Source organism: Poecile atricapillus, chromosome 5, assembly GCF_030490865.1.
Source record: "Poecile atricapillus isolate bPoeAtr1 chromosome 5, bPoeAtr1.hap1, whole genome shotgun sequence".
Taxonomy (NCBI): Eukaryota; Metazoa; Chordata; class Aves; order Passeriformes; family Paridae; genus Poecile; species Poecile atricapillus.
This window is the reverse complement of record NC_081253.1, coordinates 18,133,318-18,146,557: the sequence shown is the minus strand read 5'-3', so window position 1 is coordinate 18,146,557 and position 13,240 is coordinate 18,133,318.

The following is a 13,240-nucleotide window of genomic DNA, read 5'->3' as shown; positions in this document are numbered from 1 at the left end:
GTGGTGTAGTGGTGGTGGCATTTTGTGCAGAAGGGATGAATTAGATTGCTCTTCGGCAGGATAGCCCTGTTGTTACATGTACTGTGCTAACTTGCATATCAGTGGAGACAGCTACAGAGTTCACTATTAATATAAGAAGTCTCTGACAAGCAATGAAGTTTGGGCTTCATAATCTCCAGGAAAATGCAAGTAATGTGCATTACACTGGAGATTGGGAAGTAGAAATTTTATGTGGGCACACACAAAAAATTAAAACCACCTGTGCATTCTTTGGAAAGCAGAACGTGCAGCTTAGAAACAAGAAAAACTTGCAAAACAACTTGCAAATGAAACAAGGTACTAGTCTTTGTCTCTTGCTGCTAAACCTATTGTCATAGACTTAAAAATAATCTTTCCATTAGTATTTCAACAAATTTGTCAGGGGAGAAAAAGTAAGGATTTATCTCTTCTCTTAGATTGCACATAAAAGGTGGGACCTTAATACGAGACTTCAAAAAAGGATTTTCAAGTAATCACAGCTCTTATAGTTGATCTGCACTCACCTTGGTTAGTTCCTGGCACACCTGAGCATCCATGAGAAGCATGTTTCTATTGGGTTTTCTGATGCCAGCTACAAAAATGGCTGCATTTCCAGAAAAAAAATAAATTGCTGAAATATAAATCAGGATTAAATTCAGAACTGTGTACACATACATACAATGTGATTTTCAGGGAACTTAAATGAATGACTCAAGACATTTGATTATCTGAGAATGAATCAGACTACCCAGAAAGTCCAAAGCAAAGTCCATGAACTTGACTGGTAACCTGTAAGAAAAGTCTTTTTGTAATTGCCATGTCACAATAATCCTATTTGGAAGTTACATATGCTATGACATGTCTTTGAACTCAGAGCTGATCAAATGGTTTTCTATTCCTCAATTCTTGTTCTACTGGCAGCTGAGGCTCCTGTATGTAGAATACCAGCCTTTGCTTTCTCAGATACAGGAATGAAGTAATTTATTCAAGTTTTTAGTAAACAGACAGGCATTGTAGTTGTGTGTACTGATTTTGTGAACTTCTGTGGCAGAGTTAGGGACAAGTACAAGCAAGTAATTTGTCTGTACATGTGGACTCTTTGTCACCTAATACTCTGCTGCATATGAAGTTCGAACTGCAGCTCATGTGCAGCTGGACGTCAAGGCCATCTATGCGAGTCAATCTACCTCAAGGCAAGATGTTTTGGGCATATTCTTATGAAAGAGGTCAGGAGCAAAAATTATGGTGACTAAGTTAAGCATAGCCACAGATCTTTCTCTGTCACCTTTTCTGTTTCTTTTTCACTGTCACCTTTCACTGTCATCTTTTTCTGTTTTTGATTGTTAGTGGTTTTGTTGTTTTGTATTTCTGGTTGCATATGACATTTACTGTGCTCCACATGATGTTCATCAGTCTTCTTGTTCCAGTAAAGACTATGTTTAAAACTTTGTTTCCTGCTCTGATTTCATAATTATCTTCAACCAGTTTTATTCACATTCATCTTTGGCTAAGGGATGAGATCATCCTTCTCTTAAACTGAGTGCATATATTTACATTTTTGTTGATCCCATCCACCGTAGACTTGGCCAGTCAGAAAACCAGCATGAATATGCTGAGATGGAGATCATGGGGCTGAGGGTCATGGAGTTCAGGCATGCAGTTGTTGCTGACTGCTGATTTTCTGTAAAGAATAGGAGATTGCTGTGACACAGGCTCTGAAACCTCTGGCAACATGTAGTGGACAAAGACAGCAGTAGGCTCAGAGCAGGCCCATACAAACCTGGTGGTTTAGCATCTGTTTTGATAACAGCTTCAACAGGAAGCTCTTTTTACCTGTTGCTTGTGTACTGTCTAACATATGCTGTCCCACACTAAATTTTCCTTTCAGGAAAATGCAGTATTGATTTTACAAAACCTGGCTCTTGCAGTAGGTTATTGAGGTTTTAGAAAGGGGGGACTGGCCTCTATATAAGAGGCCAAATGGCACAGGACTGGTTATATCCACGATATGCATCAGTTGACCTTTGATGTCCCCTGGACAAAATAGAGCTTTGCTCTGGCTTTAGGCATAATTTATGTGTGCAAATATTTAGAATTAAGGGAAGGATGCACACCACCACCTGTGACTGGTAAAGACTTATAGGAAGCATTATACAGAGTGTATGGGAAAGAATAATAGGTGGTACAGTGAAACCACACCAGGGCTTGATCTGGCTCTATGCTCCTGTCTAAGTCAGCAATATAGACACAGGCTGCCTTGGTGGCTGGTGGAAAGTGTGTGATAGATTAAAAACTGCCTATCAACAGTATCTGGAGATGCTATTGTTCCATTTAAAATTGTCAGACAGTGTCAGAGCAGGCTGACAAGGAGTAGTAGACCTGTTTATGTAGCTCCCACTTAAATGGGCAGACACAAATAAAGTCCAGAATTACAGTGGTTTTGTGTTCTACCTGCAGAGGGCATTCATTCTGTTCAATACATCATTACTCTCTATTGATAGTGAAAGTATTATTTATGATTATCTCAGTTAAGGGTGCATGAATCAGAAGCTTTATGATAACTGGTTTACTGAGCATATCTTTCTTCTGTGAAGATTGAGAACTTCTAGCTGAGTACATATGAAACAGATGAAAAATGTGGTTGTGAGAAGAGCTATAAAAGCTGTTCAGAGATTTTCCTAATCAAAAATACATTTTGCTAGCTGAACTACTTTTTCATTTTTCATTTTATTTATAAAGTGTTTTAACTTATTGTTCATTTCTAACCCTTTGCATTTTAATAATTTTTACATAGTTTGTTTACAGTGCAAAATGCTTAACCTCATTCTTAATAAAGCTAGTCCACGAAGCTTATACTGAACTTGCAGAGAGTGGCAAAAGTTACAAATATGAAAATTTTGGAAAAGACATAATGAAGTCAAGCTAGAATGTAGAAAGGTGATATTTTATTTTCTTGGAACCAAGAAGCATAAGAAGAAAAAGGTATCAAGGCTGTTAATCAAATATTTTTCAAAGCATTTGTTTCAGTTTTAAATCTATTATGAAAGTGATTATTGTTTTTGAAGAGGGGAGCATGCCCCTTTGGCAGGCTCAGGAAGTATCTTCATAAAGTATCTCCTGATCCTGGAAGTGGCAAGGACAAGGAATGTAGACTAGCTGGAAGAACAAGTCTGATAAATGGTAACCCAGGCCTATTGTATCAGACAATGGCAACTGCTGAATAAACACTGGCAGAGCAGTATTAGTCTGCACAAGAGACAAGCTGAAGCACAGAACACTTGAGAACCTATTCATAATAAAGCTGTTGATCCTTGGATGCCTCTGGAAGTGATGATGACTGTTAGAAAGTTAGCAGTCTAACAGCTGAGAACAGATCTTTAAGAAACAGGGAAAAAAGAACAAGAGGAGTCTCTGCCTCTTTTTGAGACCAGGCATTCTATTTTTGGGGATTTGCTCTTAGCACAAATTATCAGACAATATTCTATTAAGTCTGTATTCATTATGTGAAAGTGATTATGAAGAATATAATTGAGAATCCAGGGCATTGAGATGAAAATAAGGTGCTTGTCAGGAGGTCATCCTTGTCAGAAAACACACCTGGATTGCAGTATACAGAATTGCTAGAACTGCTGATTCCTTTCATGTAATAACCCAGTGTGTATTCATGAAACTGAGAGTGACTGAATCCTATATTTTGAATTCCACTGCCTGAAAGCTCCACCTTGCATGCATATATTTCTGTAGTCTCTTTATACTGTCACAAGCTGCTTGACACAGCTTTCTCCTCTGAATTCTCCTCAGCTCACTGACAAACCCCATGGACTATTCCTTAGTGAAACTTACATAATAAATATTTGAGTATGATGACTGCAGATGATGTGCTAAGACTTACTGCTCTTAATCATATTTTTAATACTGAAACCCTTCTGCTTATTCATACTTCCAGTAAAAGGGTTTATGAGCCTTATTTGAGAAGTGACTAGGGTTACAGTGAATGCCAGGTGGAAGAAATTCAAGAAAGCTTTTATTGCTGACTGACACAGATCTTTTTCTATAGAATCTATCCATGCTTATAATGGGCTCTATAACATTGGGTTTATGGTGCCTAATGCATGTATTTAGTACTCTTAGGCCTTCTGGATCAAATGTTGCTAAAGAGATTAAATTGCAGCAGTTATCTGACTTTTGTACACCTTTAGGTAGTGAAAGGGATGACTGGAGGAGCTGTTGGAACTTGCTGTTTGTTCTAAGTTTGGCAAAAGATTCTACCCACCTTTTCTGTTCCATATATTGCAGATTAAACATGGGCACCATTCAGGAAGGATCTGCTGGTAAAGTTGATATTTAAGCAGATGAGGAGTGAGATTTCTAGCAAAAAAGGGAAAAGGCATTAACACCCCATGTAGTAGTTCAGTTTTTATGATTGGAAAGGGCTGTGAAATTCATTATCACAGTCACTGTGAAGAGAATCCTCTCTTAAGAGCTGTGTAGCTAAAAGACTAAAACCTGGAAGTTCACTCTGATGACTGTGACATCAAATATCATCCAAGTAAAAATCAAGAGTACAGCACAGAAAAGGTATCCAAGTTGAGTATGATATGACAGTGAACACTAGGAACCTGTGTAATGTGCTTAAACCATAAGAACTTTAACCTGATGCTGGAAAGAAGAAAGTGAAATAATATTTCTTAAGTCCTTCTATGCAACACAGCTTATTTCTTTCAGCAAGCTGGCCTTTCCAGAGATCTCTCCAGGTTGCACCAGATAGCAGTGAGTATCACACATAGCAAAATGCCATAGCAGACTGCCATCTGATTAGAACTGTACCATTTCATTTGCAAAGTCTACTTCAGTTACAGATTAACAGAAAGGATTTAAATTATTGAAGGACAAAATTAGTAGCTGGTAAAAGAAAAGTAAGAAAAAAACATGCTGGAAACCATAGGGAAACAACAGAACTTGATCATACTATATGTTTTAGCTTTTGCATACAGTTTATCATTTTTTATGTGACCAAATATATTTTCCAGAGGTTATTAACTTGTCCAATGAAAAAACATAGATATTTAACTGAATTGTAAGTCAGCTCAAAGCCTCTGAAGTCAAGTCTCAGGCATGATGAAAAGTGTAATGCTTCCTTTTAACCTTGATAAGCACAGTCTATGTTTCAAAACAATTTCCTTCTACCCTCGCAGAAATCTAGCTTCTGGACCACTGTGCAGCTTTATCTTCCTGTTCTTTTTCATTCAATATTCAAAAAATTTTCTGCCATTGGGCCAAGCATTTTCTGAGGTGCATCTTGAATTACTTAAAATGGGTTTTGTGGCAGGGTTCAGTCTGTAAAACCAGGAGACAAGAATTCACTTAAAATGTGTTTGTGTGACTCGGCTCAAACTGATATAATTTTGATCAGAGTCTACAATTGCTTATTTCTCAAATGCAATTTCATAAGTGTTAAAAAAAAAATGCAACTATTTAGAGTGACTTTATTTACCCTTTCTTGACCCTTTCTTTCTCCTGATTCTACATCTGGGCAGCTCAATCCTGTTTCAGTCTTTTCTCTTTAGCTGTTTGGCCTAAATACACTCTGATGCATTAATTAGCATATACATGTTTATCTTTGTGAATCTCGGTCTGGAATGAAGCCCATGAACTTGTATTTGCCTATAATGGCCTGACTTTCAAGGTTCAACCCAGTCAATAAGCATTTCATACACTGCTGGAGAGAGATAAAACATCTCCTTGTCCTGATGTCATCTCTCAGGCACATTGGCCTCAGAGTTGTTAATGAGGCCATTCAGCATCACCACTTTACATAACATCTAAAATCAATACCCAAGTAAGTCATTCAGCAGAGCTGTAATTTACCTTCTAACACCACCAAACTGCCTTCACCAGCTCTTTGGATGCTTAAGTGCTAGAAAGGTGTGGTGCATTACAATGTAAAAAATAAGACTGAAGGCAAAAATCTTAAAATAATAATTACAGTAGGTTCAAAGAAACCACATACATCTACAGCACTCTTTTACCTTTATTAAAAAATGAGGTCTTGCTGTTTTAAAGTCAGACTTCCAAATATATTTAAAGAACCACAAAAAGTGAGAGTGGCCTCTCAGTGTCAGACTGAATGTCTTATCTAACCTTGTATCCTTTTTCAGACAATGTCCAAAAATGGATGTTGAGGGGACACTAGAAAAGGAGGGGAAAACATATATACTCCCATAAATATTCGTACCATCAAGCAGTCTGTGGTTCAGGAACTTCCTGAGCCAGAGAGGGTGCTTTGTATTTCAGAACTCTTGATGAATTTCTTTACTGTTAACTTTCCCAGTCTTCTCCAGGAAGAGTCAGGGGAGATAAAATGAGTTCTCTTTTAATTTTCTAACCTTTATTTCTGAGAAAAACATTGTCCCCATTCCACAAAATCCAAAATAGCTATAGCGCTGTTATAGCAGCTCAGTGGCCAATAGCTCCAGTTAGAATGATAATGGCAATTTCACATCTGCTGGCACAAATGCATGACACTGGAGCTACACATTGGTCATGGAGTAGGACTGACTGATGAATTCAAAAGCTTCTTGCTGTATTTAGATGAGTTTTTCTTTCAAAGGAAAAGTTTAAAAACACCTTTAATGAGCTACTTAAAAGCTGAATCTTCAGATGTTTTAATTGTGCACTCATACTGCAATGAATAGAACATTGCACAATCTTCTAAATCTGGTCTAATGCCCGAGTCAGATCGGGTGAGCTAAGGTCATTTCTTTTGCAGATTCCATATGGAACATTTAAAGCCCTGTTCTAGTTTGTTTATATTTTTATTTTATTTTTAATGAAAATATTTGGACAATTTCATGCAACTTTTTGTTTCTGGTTAGTATACAGTACTTAACTAGAGTGAATTGATAGATGTTAATGTACAGTAAAAAGCAATGTAAATTGCTGCCTGAATACATAGTAATTAGCACGTGAGAATTCTAAGCAACATTTGTTTTGATGCCATAGTAAACAAAACAAATCCAAACTAGATTGTTAAGCCTTTTCTTCCCTCCTGATTGTGGCAAGACATGAATAAAACTTTCCAAACTATGCCTTACTCAGTGGATAGTAAGCAGTGATTTTAGCTCAGCAATTTGGAAGGAAGAAAGATTGAAAGAACAGCATCTCTGGTGCCAGGAAGAGTGCACCCTATGGTGTACAGACACAATCCCTCCATTAAAAGCAAATAGGAAAACTAGTGCTACAAAATGCTTCAAACATTTCTTAAATAAAATTAAATTTAGCTAAAACTTAACTGCTTAACTTAGAAACATTTAATAATGCTGAATATATACACTGCAGTTTGGTACATCAATAGCAAATAGGTATGGATACAAGTTATGTTTTTATACAACATCTCACAAAGGCAAGACAGCTTTCTCACTCTCTTTTGCCAGGGGCATATTCTTATATGCGAGACTACTTGGCTGCTTAATTATTTTTTGTTTACAGGGCAGATATAGTGATGTATATACTGGTGGATTTTTACCAGAGAATATTCCTTGAGCTATTCTATCCTGTGTACCACTGCTAAGCATAGCCAAGGAGAGAAATAATTTCACTTCTACATTCTACAGAAACCTGGCTCTGAAACTGAGCTGTTAGCCTGAGCTGAGCTTCACGCATATGCTAATTTAAAATTGCCTTTGACATGTCTGCACAAGCTGTGTTGACTATGCATAGATGCTCACTAAAGAGGTAATTCTACAAGGAGACAATGGCAAACTGCAGAAAAAAAGCAGTCAAAGCTGGGCTTTGAAATTACTTGAAAATATTTATGCAGGCTCTCAAACTCAGAGCAGCAATAATTTTCAGATTAAAACCTCAAAGAATTTCTGTAACTAATGATTTATCTCCCAATGATGAAGCTTATACTAGACTTAAAGCCGCATTCAGTTGTAATACACAGCCTTGGGCTTCTGTCCAGAGTGTTTTTGAAAAGGTTGGTGAACTCTGCCAGGTACTCTGACTGAAATCTTTGTGTAAGTATATGTTCATGACTTTTATTCAAATGTTTACTGGGGGGGGGCAAAAAAATCCAGCTTTCTAAAAGCTGAGAACACTAATAATTTCTGGATCTATGAAGCAGGATATGTGCCTACAATGTGACTTAAATATACCTTGGTACAGTGTTGTATTTTTGAAACTGCCAGCATATGAAGGTGGGATGAGCTTTATTCCAAAGAAATACATTTCTTCAGGTCCTTAGAATTCACTATGTGCACATATGTGATGAAAACTATCTTTGATTTGTCTGTGCTGAAGATCTCAGTACTATCTCATGTTTAAAACAGACGTGATGTGTCCCTGGAGCTCCACTGTGGGGCCCATCCCAGCCGTAGGTCCCTAAAGCACACCTGAATAAGCACACTGCACACAGAGCAACATCACTTTCTTGTTAGCATTCCAGAGGAGAAGCGCCTCTTCCTACCCTCCTTCCCATTTGTTCAGTTGTCTAATCAAAGAACACAGTCCATATCATCTGAGTGAAGCGTTTAACTCCCTCTCCATGCTTCCAAAGCATCTTAATTTGTATGGCATTAGATTCCACTGTGTGTATGTAGCACCTTCGGGGCTGTCCAGAAAGCATGAGGCCTGTAAAGTTACCTAGGCTTGTTCTGAGCAAGCTGGCTAAGTAGCAAGATATACAAATTTGTGCAGCATAAGGCTTCTCATTGGTTAATACATCTTCTTTTCATGCCATAGTATGACCATAGCAATATATATTTCAAAAACCTAAAATAACTCTTACGCTTATAAATTAGCTATTGCTACATTTTCTCTATCTCTGTAGAAGAAATCCCCAATTTCCTTTGTATCTAAGTGTATTTTTCTAATAAGAAAAGGGGATAAGGTTTCTTATAGTGTTATATGATACAATAAAGGATAAACTAATGAATTACTTATCAATTGAACAGATATTATGAATGTATTTCTTTCCAGAAGTGATTTTCTTCAGAAATATTTTTTACTGTTTAGACTTTGCAGACTTCAGTGTTGAGGATTTTGCACACTATGTGCATTCAAAATGTGGAAATTCAGTGTATGAGAGCAATTTAGTGAACTTGTAGCTTCTTCTACACCTCAGCTAAGATTAACATTTAAGTTAATTCTCATCTATCTTACATTGCAACTACCGTGGTTAACATGTTTTGAAAGAATTAGACAAAACTGTTTAAAAAATAATTAACTCTGCAAAGATACTTCACAGTGTATGTGATTCTACACCTTATATCACTCACTACTCAGCATTGTCTGAAGCCTTCTAATACTCAATTGCAGTGTTAATCCACATGAATACCTCACTAATTGTTATTTATTGCATCCCCAAAAATACTGCTCAGCAACAAAATGACTTAGAAATCATGACTTGTAAGCAGCAAAACATTCACTTTCATGATACAAAGGCAAAAATAAAATACTATCAGTGTGAAAACAGAATGATAGTAATGAGAGTGCATCATAGTATCATTCTGCAGATCTTAAATATGACCTAAAAGGACAGTGTAACTCTAAGAAAGTAAATGCCTGTAATGTCCCCACGCACATTAAGAGTAAAAACTATTTGGGGCAGTATTGACTATTGGGAAAACCTTACACTAAAGGCAGAAATTACTTAGTCCTATGTCTGAAAGTGTATGGGGTAGTTTTTTGTGGACTTCTTTCTACTTTGTCTATCAGGCCAAAGTTGGATATGCCCCAGCACCTCAATGTCTTTCTTGTAGTTCAGAACAGAGCACAGGATTCGAGGTGTGTGCTCAGCAGCGCTGTGTACAGGCAGCAGTGCTCCTCAGTGAAGTGCACAGTTTAAATGGGCTCCCAAACCTGTCCCTGTGCCTGCAGCAATGCTTTCACTAGCTTTGTACATGTGTGTGCAGGCTCCCAAAAGCTAACCTGCCTTCTGGAATGCAAACACACAAACAGCAACTGTTCGCAACTGTTCAACAGGATGCAAAGTAAGCTGATTGACTGCTCCACAGAAGAAGAATTACATGTGGATTTAATTTTGATTTAAACAAAATGAAGAATCATACAATATTTCCTTGCTTTACCTTTATAGTATAGGTGTAAAAACCTGATTTTTATCATGTATCCTGTACATGATAAAACATATAGAATAAACTGCTTAGGTTTTAAATTTGTTTAAATACGCATTCAGAAAAGTAATTTAACAAAGAAAACACCTTTCAGTTCTGTAATCTGATACTTACTTAGCACAATAATGTTCAAAACAACTATACAGTGACACGGTATGATTTTCAGTGTACAAAACCACATTATGAGTGCATTCAGGTTGCATCCTTAAATCACAAAATGTCACTATAACCTGTTATATATTAGGAAATTTAAAAAGACCTTGTAAGCAGACATTAACAATAGTGAAAAATATTGTAGGGTTCCTGTGGTCTATTTAACACTTCAAAAAGCTTCCACCTTATGCAATAATGGGCATACCTCTTGGAAAATTATATTGTCCATTACATTTCTACAGCACCTTTCATTCAAAAAATATTTGTATTCACATTTCTGGTAACTTTTTGAGGAGAGCAACCAGAAGGACTGAAGCCATCTAGGACAACTTCTGACTGTTACGAAGAATGCCATGAGATATTGCTGGTTTTTTTAGAACAGGCAAGGCTTTGTTTTTAGTAATTTAACTTGTATAAAAATCTCATAGCTAGTAATATACCTGTAACTTCTACCTAAGGTAGAAGTTCTCCTTCAAATATCACTTGCAATTAGCAGTTCTCACTACCTGCATAATTTGAAGGTTATGCTAACAGTAATCAGAACTGGGTATTAATCTGCAAACATTTATACTAAATACACAATTGCACCAAGTACATTTACCAAGTGCAGCATGTGGCAGCTTGCCACATGGATTAATGCCTCCAGATAAATGATTGTTTTACCTCAAACCAGGGACAAAAGATGACATTATTGCAATGGTGCAATTAATAACCTACTACTTCATTAATTGTTACAATGATATCTGCTTCATGGATCAGCTTGAAAAGCTGGAGGACTTTAAATGTTTTGTTGTGGGTTTTTTTTTCCTTTGGCTATTCAGTGGAAGAGACAATGAATAGTGTGTTAACTTGGTATTCTCTGATGCAGCCTTCTGTTTATTGTGTAGAAGAGTTATGTTTGATTTGTATGAACAATGTCTTGAGCGCAGGACAAAATTGGAAACTTTATAAAAATAGAAGAATTTTAAAAAGAGCATTTGATTCTGTCAATGTCTTTTGAAACTCAAACACAGAACTGATTTTCTATTGATATAGAAACAAAGTGCCATAGGAGTCCAAAATCTCTCTAAAAACTGAGACCCTGAGGAGAAATGGTATCTCAAGTACCTTATAAACCCAACTATTATTCTAGTTATTATAAAACTGCCACTGCAGAACATGGCCTGCAGGCACTCAATTTAGAGCCTACAGTGTTTCCAGTGATCAGAATTTCAGATGTGTTTAGTTAACAACTGAGATAAGAGTAAGACATGTGGTAGTGTAAGACAATAAGCATAGCCTCTTAAAGTGAGATTGGCATTATTCAGTGAACTGCTTCTTTAGATAATCCACCAGTCTCTATTGGAAATTGTCACCAGTAATAATTTTTTTTTAGGCTATTTCCCTAATGTCACTTTTCTGCCTGGCATTGCTGAGTTTCTATTATGAACCCATGTGAGCTATTCAATAGATTGGAATTTTTGTGGCATTAATACTTGCCAAAAGAATTAGACTATCACATATATTGGCTTTCAAATGAGATTATAAAGGGAGTGTTACAACAGCTCCTTACCTACTGGTGGTGAAGCAAAATTTATTAGAAGGGATGACAACACCACACCAATACGTGTAATTATTCTAAGTAATAAACAATCAGCTACAGGGTCTTCAGTTGAAATATCATTACATCTCACACTTCTGCAGCATGGGAGTTTCATTACAGTTTAGGAGGTGCTGTCACATAATGGTTTTGCACAAGAAGTAGATGCCTGGAAGTGGAGAATTCTTCTGTACTTAAACTAATGCTACAAACTGGATGCAGAAAGTTACTATATCCTGATTGCAGGAACAGTCAACATACAAAAGAATTTATCAACCTTCATCCTAACCTAGGAAGTGGCTGAACAATTTGAGGAGTGTGAAAATAAAAAGTAGACTGTCAAAAGAGAAGTGTTTCCAAAACTTACATAAGGTTCCCAATGAAATTGCTCCTTAGATTCTCAATTAATTGAACACTGCCTCTCTGAAAACCGGACCACGGAAAATGCATCTGACTCATCAGTAATTATTTTTTTGGTTTAAGAAACATACACAGATTGATGGGGTGTGCCTGATAATGGCATGTGGTTATTCAGGGTGTGAACAGCCTCTAGGGTCTGTCACAACAGGTGGTTTCAGGGTTAGTCCCCAGTGGAAAAGCAGAAAAGCAGAAAAAAATATTTATTAAGAAGCACACTGCAGATGAGAAGGGCATATATAGGGAGAAGCAAAATGTTATTGAAGTACAATACCTCTACAATGCTATATACAATACCTATACAATGCTATATATACTGTATTGCACTAGCTAGGAAGAATATTAACATCGAGTATTATGAGTGTTCACATCGAATGGTCAATTAATTAATTTTTTTCCAGATACATAATATTAGAACTAGTCAGAAAAACAACTACGTAGAAAAAAATGAAAGGTATAAATGCTTTGATGTTGGCTATTTTTCAACTTTTGCTAAACACTGGGAAAAAATCTGTATAAAGAGTTGTATGTACTGGACAACATCATCCGGTCCCACAGCACAGCAGGAACGGCGCTCTGTGCTAGCGCAGGTATGCAGAGCGTTAGTGCGCGATCTGCTCAGCAGTTACTGCTTAGGAAAGGCGAGGTGCCGTCATGCTCAGCGAGCAAACTTCAGATCAGCCTGAACACACTCCTGTCTTGGGAGCTCGTCACCCGTGACACGGCGGGGCTCAGCCGAGCCCCGGGCTGCGCTCGGCAGCGGGCACAGGGCGCTGTCTGCCTAAGGGTGCCGGACCCCACCGCGGGGTCCGAACGCATCCCGGCCCCGAGCTCCGCGCCTGGCGCTCCCCACCTGTGGGGGTTTCGCCTCGCACCCTGGTGGCTGGAATGGGAACGGGCTGAGCCTGAGGCGGCCGCCGGGACGCTTCGCTCGGGGAGA